This window comes from Ctenopharyngodon idella, chromosome 10 (genome assembly GCF_019924925.1).
Source record: "Ctenopharyngodon idella isolate HZGC_01 chromosome 10, HZGC01, whole genome shotgun sequence".
NCBI classification, from domain to species: Eukaryota; Metazoa; Chordata; class Actinopteri; order Cypriniformes; family Xenocyprididae; genus Ctenopharyngodon; species Ctenopharyngodon idella.
This window is the reverse complement of record NC_067229.1, coordinates 43,598,209-43,612,383: the sequence shown is the minus strand read 5'-3', so window position 1 is coordinate 43,612,383 and position 14,175 is coordinate 43,598,209. Positions and strand designations below refer to the sequence as shown.

General features: G+C 40.9%; 2 pseudogenes; both read left to right on the top strand.

Annotated features, from left to right (window-relative positions):
* The first annotated feature begins 208 nt into the window (after nt 1–208).
* On the top strand, nt 209–1,267 carry LOC127521024 (trace amine-associated receptor 13c-like; annotated as a pseudogene).
* An 11,291-nt stretch (nt 1,268–12,558) lies between these two features.
* LOC127521027 (trace amine-associated receptor 13c-like) lies at nt 12,559–13,617 on the top strand (annotated as a pseudogene).
* The last annotated feature ends 558 nt before the right edge of the window (nt 13,618–14,175 follow it).

Genomic DNA, 14,175 nt, shown 5'->3' with positions numbered 1-14,175 from the left:
TGAAAAGAAACAGCAAAAAGATGTTTGTCATGTAAATTATATATACAGTACTGTACATATACATATAAATGAAAGCTTTGGCACTGTTTTACCCTGTCATTGTGTGGCTAAATATAATAATACATACAATGATTAAATAATTACAACATTATGCAGCATCAGAGTAGGCGGTAGATGGGTTGGTTACTCTGATCCAGACACTGTATAAATGAAACAACAATAAAGAGAGCAGAACAAACTCCTAACAGGAGGAGACTCACTCATGGCCTATGAGACAGAGGATCATGAGACTCAATACTGCTTTCCTGCCATCAACTCATCATGTATCAAGGGAAATCGCTCCAGACATGAATACAATATCATGTATGTTTTTTTTTTATTGCTGTCAGCATGGACTGTGTTTCTGAACCTGCTGGTGATCATCTCCATCTCTCACTTCAAGAAGCTTCACACTCCAACCAACCTGATTATTCTCTCTCTGGCTGTTTCAGACCTGCTTATTGGACTTATTGTGATGCCCATAGAAGCCGTTAAACTGATTGAGACATGTTGGTACTTTGGAAACAATGTATGTGGGTTGTTTGCTATGATCGTCAATCTGATTCTTTCAACATCTCTTAGTAATTTAGTATTAATTGCTGTTGATCGTTATGTGGCTGTGTGTCACCCTTTACTGTACCCACAGAAAATAACTACAACTAAAACTTTAATAAGCATCTGTCTCTGCTGGTTTTGCTCCTCAGGTTATATCACTGCCTTTGTAATTAGTAATGGCTATTTTAACCCCACACACAGATCAAATGTGTGTTATGGCGAATGCTCCATTATAATTAGTTTTGCCTGGAGATTCATTGATCTGATTTTGTCCTTTCTGTCTCCATGTATCCTGATCATAACTTTATATTTGAAGATTTTCCATGTTGTGCATAAGCAAGTGAAAGTTATAAACTCTCTAAAGGGTGGTAAATGTGTAATAGAAGGTTCAGTGAGGAGGAAATCTGAGAGTAAAGCTGCTCTGACATTAGGAATCATTGTAACAGTTTATCTGATGTGCTGGATTCCATACTATATCTGTTCTATATTAGTAACCTCTTTCACAATAATAAATGTTTTGACATGGGTTGTGTACACAAACTCAGGTCTGAATCCTCTGGTCTATGCTTTATTTTATCCCTGGTTTAAAAAGACCGTTAAACACATCTTAACTCTGAAAATATTTCAGCCAGCATCCTCTCTGGTCAATATTTTTACAGAACATCAATTGTAATTAAACTGGTACTAGGCAAACTTTTCACACACAGTAAAATTAAGTGACAAAATGTTCAATTGTTTTGTGTTGTCTTATTGTGTAGACTGAGCAAGAGTCACAAATCATCAGTCTACTGGAATAAATTATAAAGTATTATGTACTTTAAGCTTCATCACTTTCATGTGTCATCATAAATCAAAAACACAATGACAAAAAGAGGACAGTCATACAGAACTGTTTAAGGGTTAGATGTACAATATTACCATAGTGCATGGTTTAGATGTAAAATTGCCTGGGGAGCAATTAGGGGTTAGGTACCTTGCTCAATGGCAGCTCAATCATTTCCTGCCATTGCTGGAATCGAACCAGCAAGGACTCGCTAACCATTAGCCCAGAACCAACTTTTTTTTTTTTTGAATGATGAAGATGGCTTATAGCTTATAACACGATGGTTAAAACATCTATCAGAGAGTTACTTTAAATTTACCCAAAATAAATTTAAAGTTGTAAATATGTAGGTAAATATCTCTGGATTAGAAGTCACAGTGTGCTGTGGGAAAGTAGAGTACATTAAAGGGAAAAAGTAAAGCACATGACAACTGAAATTTTTTTCGTATCTCAAATAGTAGTAAAATATTGATTATTGACAGAAAAACACAATGTGCAAAGAAATGGTAAAAGTCAATAACAAGCAAAAATACCCATTATTATGTATCTAAATAAGTGAATAAAATGAATAAATCATTATATCATTAGGCATCATCATCTGAGTCAAAAACGTTTTAGACCCTGTTTACACCTATATGTAGTCGTCCACTTGTGATCAGATCGACAATAACACATCTTAATACCAGGAGTAAACAGGTCCTATGAGTTTGTAAATACATGCATGCTACAATATACATATATACATAGCCTCTGTTTTGAAGCATTATCAGCTAATCGCCATTAACTAGTACTGTATAGGCAGTGGTGGAGCCAGGATATTTTCATAGGGGTGCAAGCAGGGTCCAGCAACCAGTCTGGGGTGGCACAGAAATCTTCATTTTTTCAACATAAAAATGACTATAAAGTACTGGATTGTTTTAGTTCCTACAACACAACTGAATAATTTGTACATAATTGTAATTGAGAAAGTGGTGGATTAGTGGTTAGGTCTGTTTCTTAAGAAAACAACATGGCCCGGTTTCACAGACAGGGCTTAGATGAAGCCAGGATTAGGCCTTAGTTCAATTAGGACATTTAAGTAGCTTTTATAAACATGCCTTAGAAAAAAAGGAAAAAAAAAAACATTTCTGATGTGCATCTTGAGAGAAAACAATCTTAAGATATGCCTGTGCAAGTTGCTTTCAGTTAAAACAGCTCAAACATGCATTTTAGTCTGGGACTAGGCTTAAAGGATTAGTTCACTTTCATATAAAATTTTTCTAATAATTTACTCACCCCCATGTCATCCAAGATGTCCATGTCTTTCTTTCTTCAGTCGAAAAGAAATGAAGGTTTTTGATGAAAACATTCCAGGATTATTCTCCTTATAATGGACTTCAATGGCCTCCAAATGGTTGAAGGTCAAAATTATTTTTCAGTGCAGCTTCAAAGGGCTTTAAACGATACCAGACGAGAAATAAGGTTCTTATCTAACGAAATGATCGGTCACTTTCGAAAAAAATGTAAATGTATATACTTTATATAAACAAATGATCGCCTTCCAAGTGCTTCCGTCAAAACCGTACTTTCGTATTCTTCAAAAAGCTTAAGCTGTATGTCCTACGCCTTCCCTATTCAACTTACGGAACGAACGCAGCGGCAGTTACTTTTTTTCCGTAAGTTGAATAGGGAAGGCGTAGGACATACAGCATAAGTCCATTATAAGGAGAATAATCCTGGAATGTTTTCATCAAAAACCTTAATTTCTTTTCGACTGAAGAAAGAAAGACATGAACATCTTGGATGACATGGGGGTGAGTAAATTATCAGGAAAATTTTATATGAAAGTGAACTAATCCTTTAAGCCTTGTCTGTGAAACGTCTCGGGTTACGGTTGTAACCCTGGTTCCCTGAATAGGGAACGAGAAGTTGCGTTTAATCGCATTGGGATCACTTCTGCGTGATTACGTCTTGAAGCACTCATGAAATCGAACCAATAGTGTGATGGGACGTCAGAGCAGGTGACGTCACGGACCAAGAAACTATAAAGCACTCCTGAGAACAAAGAACGCCAGCTTCTGATATGGATGAAGCAGACGCTTCCAGGTGTGCAGGGAGTATGGCTAAGCAACGCAGCATCTCGTTCCCTATTCAGGGAACCAGGGTTACAACCATAGCCCGAGACGTTCCCTTTCATGGGAACATTGACGCTGCGTTGAATCGCATTGGGAACCCTATCCCAACTAGACCATAGGACCAAGTGCCTGTCCGTTATCTTTGGGACGAGAGCACCGCGGACCCCGGAGTGGAGCCCAAGTCAAGGTTGTAAAACCTAATAAAGGTATGCTGAGATGACCACCCAGCCGCATCACAGATCTCATTGATGGGAACTCCCGAGAACAAAGCTTTTGAAGCAGCCATACCCCTGGTGGAGTGTGCCCAGACAGCCAAAGGCGAAGGCTGCCCGGATGACTCATAGGCAAGAGAGATGGCCTCGACCACCCACTTGCTCATTCTCTGCTTAGACGCTGGGCCCCCTTTCTTAGGGGACCCGTAACAGACAAATAACTGATCAGTCTTGCGCCACAGGGCAGCTCTGTGGACGTAGGTGTCTAAAGCCCTTACCGGGCACAGCAGATTTAGTTTCTCCTGATCCGAATTTGAGAAGGGTGGAGGACAAAAGGCCTGCAGAACAATGGGCCCTGGGACATTGGTGGGGACCTTGGGTATGTAGCCAGGTCTATGATGCAGGAAAGCCTTGACCATTCCAGGCGCAAATTCCAGACATGAAGGAGCAACCGAGAGTGCTTGTAGATCTCCAGTTCTTTTGAAAGATGATATAGCCAACAGAAATATGGTTTTCAAAGTGAGGAACTTTTCAGATACTTCCTCTAAAGGTTCAAAGTGGGCAGCAGCCAACCATTCCAAAACAATGGCCAAGTCCCAGGACGGAGTTCTTGCATGCACAGAAGGCCTCAGCCTCTGGGTACCATGGAGAAAACGTATAACTAGGGGGTTCTTTCCCACAGAAACGTCCCCCAAAGGCGCATGATAGGCGGAAATAGCTGCAATATAAACCTTCAATGTAGAAGGAGATAGGCCATCCGAGAATTTTTCTTGGAGAAATTGCAGTACATGACTGATGGAAACCACCGACATGTTGTCTGTGCGAACTAACACATGGTGGCCCCACAGGTCTGGGAGGAAGTATTTGAGAGCTCGAAATACCGCCATCATTTCCAGCCAATTTATGTGCCAGGAACGATGATGGTCCTCCCAAAGACCCGAGCCGAGCCACCACTCATGATCGCCCCCCAGCGTGTGAGAGACGCATCCGTCATTAGCATTACACAACGACAAGGAGCTCCCAGCACAGGTCCCTGGGACAGAAACCAAGGCTTCTTCCTCATGACTAAGGCACGAAGGCATCGCCGCGTGACCTTGATCATGCGGAAAGGATTTCCCCTCGAGGAAAACCCCTTGGTCCTGAGCCACCACTGTAAGGGTCTCATGTGCAGCAGGCCAAAAGGTATCACGTTGGACGCAGCTGCCATCAGACCCAACAGTCTCTGAAGCTGTTTTACAGTGAGTGACTGGCCGGCCCTCCTTGGAGGGTCGTGGGGGCCGCTGCGCCCTGAAGCACACGAGGTGGCAGGGTTGGCAGAACGGCCCCCTGAGGGCACCGAAGAGGGGTTAATTTTATAGATTTTAATACAGGACCCTCTCCGGAGGGGGCTGCCCTTTGAATTCCTGCGCCACTGGCATCAGGACTTCTTCGAAGCCTTCCTCGCGATAATGACAGTCCGCAGATCTGTCTTACCCTTGGAAGGCTTCGACTGTGTCGCCCGCCCCGGTCCCCAAGATCTTTGCTGGGGAGCACGGGTGGCGACACTTTGTTTTTGCTGCACTCTATGCGCAGATGAGGAGCTGGTAGATGGCCGAGGCTGCTCCCGCTCAGCAGCCTTGGCGGGGAGAGAGCGGCAAAGGAGGAACTTTTGAAAGGCCGCTGACTGTTTTTTGGCCTCCTGGAACCTCTCGACGACCGAGGTGACAGAATCGCCGAAGAGGCCCAGGGGAGACAATGGCGAATCCTCGCTTTTATCTCTTTCTCTGATGTCGGAGAGATTTAACCATAAGTGCCTCTCCGTGGCCACCAGGGTTGCCATAGAAAGGCTGATTGTTTTTGCCGTCTCCTTGGTGGCCCAGAGAGCTAGATCGGTGGCTTTTCGCAGCTCTTGAATTGTCTCAAAACTCGCCTCACCGCTCTCATTGATCTCCCCTAGCACGTCGGCCTGATAGGCTTGCAGGATTGACATTGTATGTAGACAGGCTGCAGCCTGACCTGCTGAGGCATATGCTTTGGCCACCAGGGCTGATGTTGTTCGTAACGGCCTGGTGGGCAGCTTCGGGGATTTAAGGGACGACGCAGACTCGGGCGAGAGATAGCCCGCAAGCGTCTCTTCGACCCGGGGCATCGTCCCATAACCATGTTGTTTCAGCCCCACGATGTTAGAATATATCGATGTCTGGGGGCTGTAAACTCTATATTGAGCCGGCTTCTGCCACGATCTTGACACCTCAGTGTGGAGATCGGGGAAGAATGGCAATCCCCGACGCTGAGGCTGTGACCGGGCAGGCAGAAAGCGCTCATCTAACTTGCTTTTCTGCCGTGCTTCAGGTCTTTCGGCTGGCCAGTCGATATTTAATTTAGCCACCGCCCGAGTCACAACCTCCAACAGCTCCTCATATGCTGGAGATGAGGATGGCGAGACCTCTTCTCCAGCCTCGACGCTCATCCCATCCAACTCCTCAGAGCTGGATAGATGAAGCGCCGGTGCCTCTCTCCTGGGGGAAGAAACCGCAGCGCGTGCTTCCACAACCAGAGGAGAGACACTGGGTCTGGCAGGTGAGGGCCGAGATGAGGATGGCGAGACCTCTTCTCCAGCCTCGATGCTCATCCCATCCAACTCCTCAGAGCTGGATAGATGAAGCGCCGGTGCCTCTCTCCTGGGGGAAGAAACCGCAGCGCGTGCTTCCACAACCAGAGGAGAGACACTGGGTCTGGCAGGTGAGGGCCGAGATAAGGCTGGGCCCGTCTCTAACCCCTCCACCAGATCCATTTGTGAACCCCAGGAATGAAGCCGTCGTTGTGCCTCGGCAGTAGCGGGACCCGATCCCTGGGGAACACTCGCCGCGGCGCCTTCTTTCTCTTTGTCGAAGAACGCCCAGCGTGAACGCAGTGTACGGAGCATCAGTTTTTCACAATGCACACAGACAGCTCCCTCAAGAGCTGCCTGGGCATGCTCCACTCCCAAGCAAGCAACGCACATCTCGTGTGTATCCCTGCCCGTAATGAAGCGAGGGCAGGGAGGAACACACTTGATAAACTGCTGCTTGCTTGTCGCCATAATAAGTGTCTATTTACTATATATATATATATGCTTGGTGAACAGAAAATACTCTTGTCCTCAGACGAAGAGATATTTTTGTTTTGCTGTATATGTAGCGGACAGACAACACCAAATAAGACACACGAAAACGCAGAGCGCTGCTGAAGACACAGAAGCTGGCGTTCTTTGTTCTCAGGAGTGCTTTATAGTTTCCTGGTCCGTGACGTCACCCGCTCTGACGTCCCGTCACACTATTGGTTCGATTTCACGAGTGCTTCAAGACGTAATCACGCAGAAGTGATCCCAATGTGATTCAACACAGCGTCGATGTTCCCATGAAAGGGAACCGGGGGTAAATTATTTTTTATTTTTTCTCTGTGTACATATTTACACAGAGATTCACAAAAAGTGGTGTTGTCCATATATTTTTGGTTGAGTTTTCCAACCTAATTAAATGTATGCGTATTTATGTCAAATTTTTAAACTATGTATATATATTTAGAATTAGAATAATAAGACACCATAGCCTGCTACCAATCAGTATCAACAAAATCCATGCTTGCACTGCAGATGTGGCACAAAAACTGCATCTAAAGTGGCATTAGATGTATTTACACAGACTGATGCAGCTCAGGGGTAGCATGAACACACTTAAAAATTAAATATTGCAATTATAACTGCATGACTAATGTTATGAGATAAATGTTATAAATATAACATTTTGAACAGAAATATGGGGAAAAAAATAAATTATGTTTTTAAATATGAAACTATAACCGCCAATAGGCGGCGGCAAGTCACTGTCTTAATGAATGAGTCATGGAATCATTCAATTCATTCAAAAGGGTTGATTCATTCAGGAACGAAGCAAGTGACTGATGATTCATTCAGGAACCAAATACCTGTGTTGCCCGGAGATGCGCAACACTTCTGTTCTGGATTTATTTGGAACTATTTTCGTTGACAATATAGAGCAAAAATAGTCAATACTGTGCCTAAAATGTAAGACGAGTTGGAGGTGAAGTTGGAGTACGCGGCTCAAATGTCTTCTGCGTGTTGTGGTTGTAAAGAGAAGGTTCTACATCTTAATAAATGCAATTCTTGTCAAGAAAAAAAGAGACAGAAATAGCAAATGTGAGCCATGTCGGGGTCTGGCCACCCCCGGCTCCGCCCTTGAGCCCTTGAGCAAGGCACCTAACCCCCAATTGCTCCATGGACGGAGCAGCAAAAATGGTGTGTGTGTTCAATACTCACTGCTGTGTGTGTGCACTTGGATTGGTGAAATGCAGAGCACAAATTCTGAGTATGGGACACCATACTTGGTTCCGCTTGTCTCGGCTCGGCTCGGCTCGGCTCACTCATTGTGTTTGTGGCCACTGATGCACCTGCAGTAGCCATGACGTCACATGAGTGTATGTCAGTGACAGTGGCACAATTAAAGCGCTTTCATTCACTGCAAAGGGAGTTAGTAGTTAATTGACAGCAGCAATTCTATAATATGGAAACACAGTATTGCAGAACAGAGGCCTGTTCCATGAAACAAGTTGAAGAGTTTTGAGTGGGATTCTTTTATGATACTATTGCAGCTTTTTTAAAACTTGAAGGTGATCACCATTTACTGTCATTATATGTATATGCGTGAGCAGGACCTCTCTTTTTTCAAATTTCTTTTTTGTGTTCTGAAAAAGAAAGGTCATAAGGTGTTAGAAAACACCAAGGCGAGTAAACACAATGGTTGAATTTTCATTTTTGAATCAGTTGTTCAAGTACATATGGTCATATGTTATCCATTATTTGTAGACTTCATTAGATCTTCATATGTTTTTAAACAGTGATACACCTCATCATTGATTGGTCAGAAATACAGCATAACTTTGATCAGAGCAGAACAAAACCTGCCCCGGGCAAAGTAATCTATGTCACTTTAGTTAATATGGATTTGAACAACAATATTATCACTGATCTACTTTTAGATTGAAAAAACATTTAAGCAAACTCTACTCAACCTTAACCGGGTAGCTGTTTAAACCTGCTCCTTGAGACAGGCCTCAGGGCTTAACAGTGCTCTAGGTATTTTTTGTTTATGCTTTACTAGCTGATACATCATTTTTGGACTTCATTCTGACACCTACTGTATTGGTGTGGCACATATAGCATCACTGAAAAGCAAAAGGTTTCAGTGTCACGTCTTTCATGTTTGCCTCTAATGTACAGCTATTTGATTGCCACGGTTGAAACAATTTTTCATCATGCATTATCATAAGAGTGGGTGGTAGATGGGTTGGTCAGTCTTATTCAGACACTGTATAAATGAAAGGACAGTAAGGAGAGCAGAACAAACTCCTAACAGCAGGAGACTCACTCATGGCCTATGAGACAGAGGATCATGAGAGTCAATACTGCTTTCCTGCTATCAACTCGTCATGCATTAAGGGAAAACGCTCTAGACATGAATACAATATCATGTATGTGTGTTTATTTTTGCTGTCAGTATGGACCGTGTTTCTGAACCTGCTGGTGATCATCTCCATTTCTCACTTCAAGAAGCTTCACACTGCAACCAACCTGATTATTCTCTCTCTGGCTGTTTCCGACCTGCTTATTGGACTTATTGTCATGCCTGTGGATGCCATAAATTTGATTGAGACGTGTTGGTACTTTGGACACACTTTTTGTGGTGTTTTTTTAGTTATCCTTGGACTGCTGCTTTCTGTGTCTCTTGGTAATTTAGTTTTAATTGCTGTTGATCGTTATGTGGCTGTGTGTCACCCTTTACTGTATCCACAGAAAATGACACTGACTAAAACTTTTATGGGCATCTGTTTCTGCTGGATTTTCTGCTTCAGTGGCAATTTTGCCTTTGTAATTAATACCAGATATTTTGACACAGCCCAGACTGACGAGTGCTATGGAGGGTGCTATTTAAAAATTTCTTTTTCATTGAGGATCATGGATTTGTTCATAACTTTCCTTATTCCTTGCACTGTGATCATATCTTTATATTTGAGGATATTTTATGTTGTACACCAGCAAGTAAAAGTTATAAACTCTCTGAAGGCTGGAAAACATGAAATAGAAGGTTTAATGAAGAGGAAATCTGAGAGTAAAGCTGCTATGACATTAGGAATCATTGTGACAGTTTATCTGCTGTGCTTTATTCCATTCTATATATTGTATATAACAGCTGTTACTACTGCTAAAGAAATCTCTTATGACGCTATGACATTTCTAGCATGGACTTTGTATGCTAACTCAGGAATGAATCCTCTTATCTATGCTTTATTTTACCGCTGGTTCAAAGTATCAGTTAAACACATCTTAACTCTTAAAATTTTAGAGCCAGCATCCTCTCTCATGGACGTTTTAGCAGATTATTCATGACTTTTATAGAACGGTGGGCTGGGGGATGTATTTTTTAAATGCTAAAGCACAAACTAATGTACAATTCTTTTGTCTCAATTTGTAAAAAAGATGTAAACACTGAATTTCAAATGTATAATTGCCATTAGCACATTAACATGATTTTTTTTTTAAAAAGATGTTTACATTTAAATGATCATGAACAAGCTACTTTTATGCTGTTTTGTCATAAATAACCAGTACTTACCATAACTAGGCCTGTGTTCTTGTCATGGCCTTATTTTTTTATATGGCTGAGATCATTTTTAACATTCAGACATGTTGATAGTCAGTTGTGTATATATGCTTCATGTTTTTTCAGTGTGTTTGGTGTCAGTAATATGTATATGACCGCACTGTGATTAGCCATGTGACTACCGAGAGAAAGGCCCACCCACAGTGTCAATTGCAAAGCCCATTGTATTTACAACAAATGATAATTATTTTCCTATTTAATACTAATATACTGGAAAGAAAAAAAAAGAAAGAAACAAGTGACCGGGCTCTAAAAAGTTTTTAACGGGCAACAATATATCCATAGCCAGACTTGCTTCAGATCAAGTTTTACAGTAACACTTAAAACCGGTCACTAATTTTTATTTGTTAGGATCTGTTAAATCTTATGAAGATTTAAAAAAGATTTTATCAGAAAAAGAAGAGTCACTCAGGTCATAATCTGGCTTGATTACTGTTGTGCAATTAAAGGAATATTTCTCCCAAAAATAAAAATTCTGTCATTATTATTTCACCCTCATATTCTTCCAAAGTAGAACTCAATAGGACAAATCCTGAAGACTGTTTTCCATGCAGTCACAATAAATGCAGAATGAAGCACCATAACAAAAGTGGTCCATTGTGTGTATAAGAAGGCTTTGTGTTTCTCTGTACTGTTGGATTTTTCTGTACCAAAAGGATTTTTTGTATAACTACTTGTCGAATAAAAGTTCTACTTCTTTTACTTCTAAAATACATCAAAACAAAATATTATGTAACTGACCCCTGAATAATGAGCAGCAGCTATTGCATCAGTGCATTTCACACCTCTAATGAATAGATCGTTTCTGCATTCAGCACAGGTGTTAACAGCACCCTCAGGTGCACATTTACTCAACAGCAAACTATAATGACTATAATTGGTCTTCAGAGTTTACTGTAACTGATTTCTCAGATGATATATTTCTGTCTGTTATCAGGAGAATATGAGACACTTGTCACTGCTTGTTTGACAAATCAACAGCTTCAAAGAAACTGGTAGCCAGACAACAGACAAGTGACCAATCCTGAGTGGCAACTTCACTACATGCATTCTACCAGCACTGTTTCCTTCCTTTTTCTGCTGTGTAACAACAAAAAGGGATATGCGCCACCCAGTGGTCGAAGTTGACACTATAGAGGGCATCAGCAGAAAAAAAATAATAATATAACTGCAACAAAAAGGAAGACCAGACACAACAATTATCATACACCATAAACCACAAGCACACACAAAGCCTAGAGTGGGACATCACATCCCTTCTTTGAAAAAAAAACAAAATCATAACACACACAGAAAAAAAAATAATAATAAAAGAACTACACTAAATTAGAACCCTGATGGTGTAATAAAAGCGGTTACTTCTTGGGCACATGTTGTTAATGTCATTTGCCAGAAACTTTTCAAGAGATCCAACTTCTATTTATTTTATTTAACTTTTGATAGTCTGTACAAAACCTATATGTACCATCTGATTTTTTTTTTTTTTTTTCCAACAAGCACAGTGATGCCCCACTAGAAAATGAATTCTGAGCTATGCCATTGTCAAGCATTTTCGTTTCTCAAAAGGAACCAGATAAAAGCGTTGACATATTAGCTGCGCATCACCCATGTCCACGTCATCTTAATCCCCATCAATCCGGATTCTGAAAGCAATGTAAAGTAATGGAGAGAATAGTAGAGCAAAGGAAAAGTAGACAGCATAGAAACAACAATAATTACTCGATCACATCAAAAGCACGAGATTAGGCCATTAGAGGAGAGTGGGGTAAAATGAGACATTTTTTCAGTAATTTTAGGATGTTTTCCGATACAAATACTTTTTTGTCCCTTTGTCTGTTAAAATTTATTAATGAGCAACTGCAGCAGGATGTTTAAATAACTGCAATAGCTGGTACACTAGGAAACTGAGGGTTGTGTTATGTGGTCTTCTCTTAAGTACTTTATTATTTTAATGGTATTGTTTTATGATGCATGACTATAGGACAGTGGCGTGCACAGACCTCCGCGAGGGCATTAAATTAATTTCAAAAATAATTTAAAATTGACTTTTTTTTTTTGTAGGTTACATCAGAGTGGGCAGTAGATGGGTGGGCCAGTCTGATTTAGACACTGTATAAATGAAAGGACAGTAAGGAGAGCAGAACAAACTCCTAACAGGAGGAGACTCAATCATGGCCTATGAGACAGAGGATCATGAGACTCAGTACTGTTTTCCTGCCATCAACTCATCATGTATGAAAGGAAAACGCTCCAGATATGAATACAATATCATGTATGTGTTTGTATCACTGCTGTCAGCATGGACTGTGTTTCTGAACCTGCTGGTGATCATCTCCATCTCTCACTTCAAGAAGCTTCACACTCCAACCAACCTGATTATTCTCTCTCTGGCTGTGGCTGATCTTCTTATTGGACTTGTCATGCCCATAGAGGCCACTAGACTGATGGAGACATGTTGGTACTTTGGAGACACTTTCTGTAGACTGTATATTATAATCCTTGGATTGTTCTTCTCAGCATCTCTCAGTAATTTAGTTTTAATAGCTGTTGATCGTTATTTAGCTGTGTGTCACCCTTTACTGTACCCACAGAAAATAACCACAACTAAAACTTTAGTGAGCATCTGTCTGAGCTGGGTTTGTTCCTCAGCTTATAACACTACTGTTGTAATTAATAATGGACATTTAGACACTTCACACAGAACAGACATGTGCTATGGAGAGTGTTCTTTAACTTTGGATTTTGCCTGGAATGTCACTGATCTGTTCATGGCTTTTATTTTTCCTTGTATCCTGATCATAACTTTATATTTGAGGATTTTCTATGTAGTACATCAGCAAGTGAAAGTTATAAACTCTATGATGAAGGGTGGTAAATGTGTAAGGGAAGGTTCAGTGAGGAGGAAATCTGAGAGTAAAGCAGCTCTGACATTAGGAATCATTGTAGCAATTCATCTGCTTTGCTTTATTCCATACTATATCTGTTCTATATCAGTAACCTCTTCCACAACCAGAAATATTTTGACGTGGGTTGTGTATATTAACTCAGGTCTGAATCCTCTGGTCTATGCTTTATTTTATCCCTGGTTTAAAAAGACAGTTAAACACATCCTAACTCTGAAAATATTTAAGCCAACATCCTTTTTGGTCAATATTTTTACAGAACATCAATTGTAATTTAACTGGTAAAGCTGTCACTCTTTAATGTAGATATGATTATCATTGTGTGACTTATCTTTGAAATTTTAAGTGACAAAATGTTATATTAGATCATTAAGTAAACCTAGCAAACAGCATAAATCCTCTATGTACTGGTAACAAAAAGGTAGATAGTATGTACTTTATGCTTAATCACTTTCACCAGTGATGCAGCATCTGTGTTATCATAGATGAAAAACACAACGACAAAAAGAGGACAGTCATATAGAAGAGTGGTTCCCAACCCTGTTCCTGGAGTAGCCCAGCTCTGCACAGATGTCTCTCTAATCAAACACACCTGATTCAATTCAAAACTCAAAAATTCAAAATGACTCCAAGATCTCACATAAGAGATGCATCCAAAATGTGCAGTGTTGGGAGTACTCCAGGGCCAGGGTTGGGAGACACTGGTATAGAACTATGTGTAAGGGTCAAATGTATTATACTGGTTTAGATGTGCCTCCTGAAACTAAATATAAGTAACTTCAAATTCATCCAGTTGCATTTAAAGCTTGCAGCTACACACAAAAGAATTAA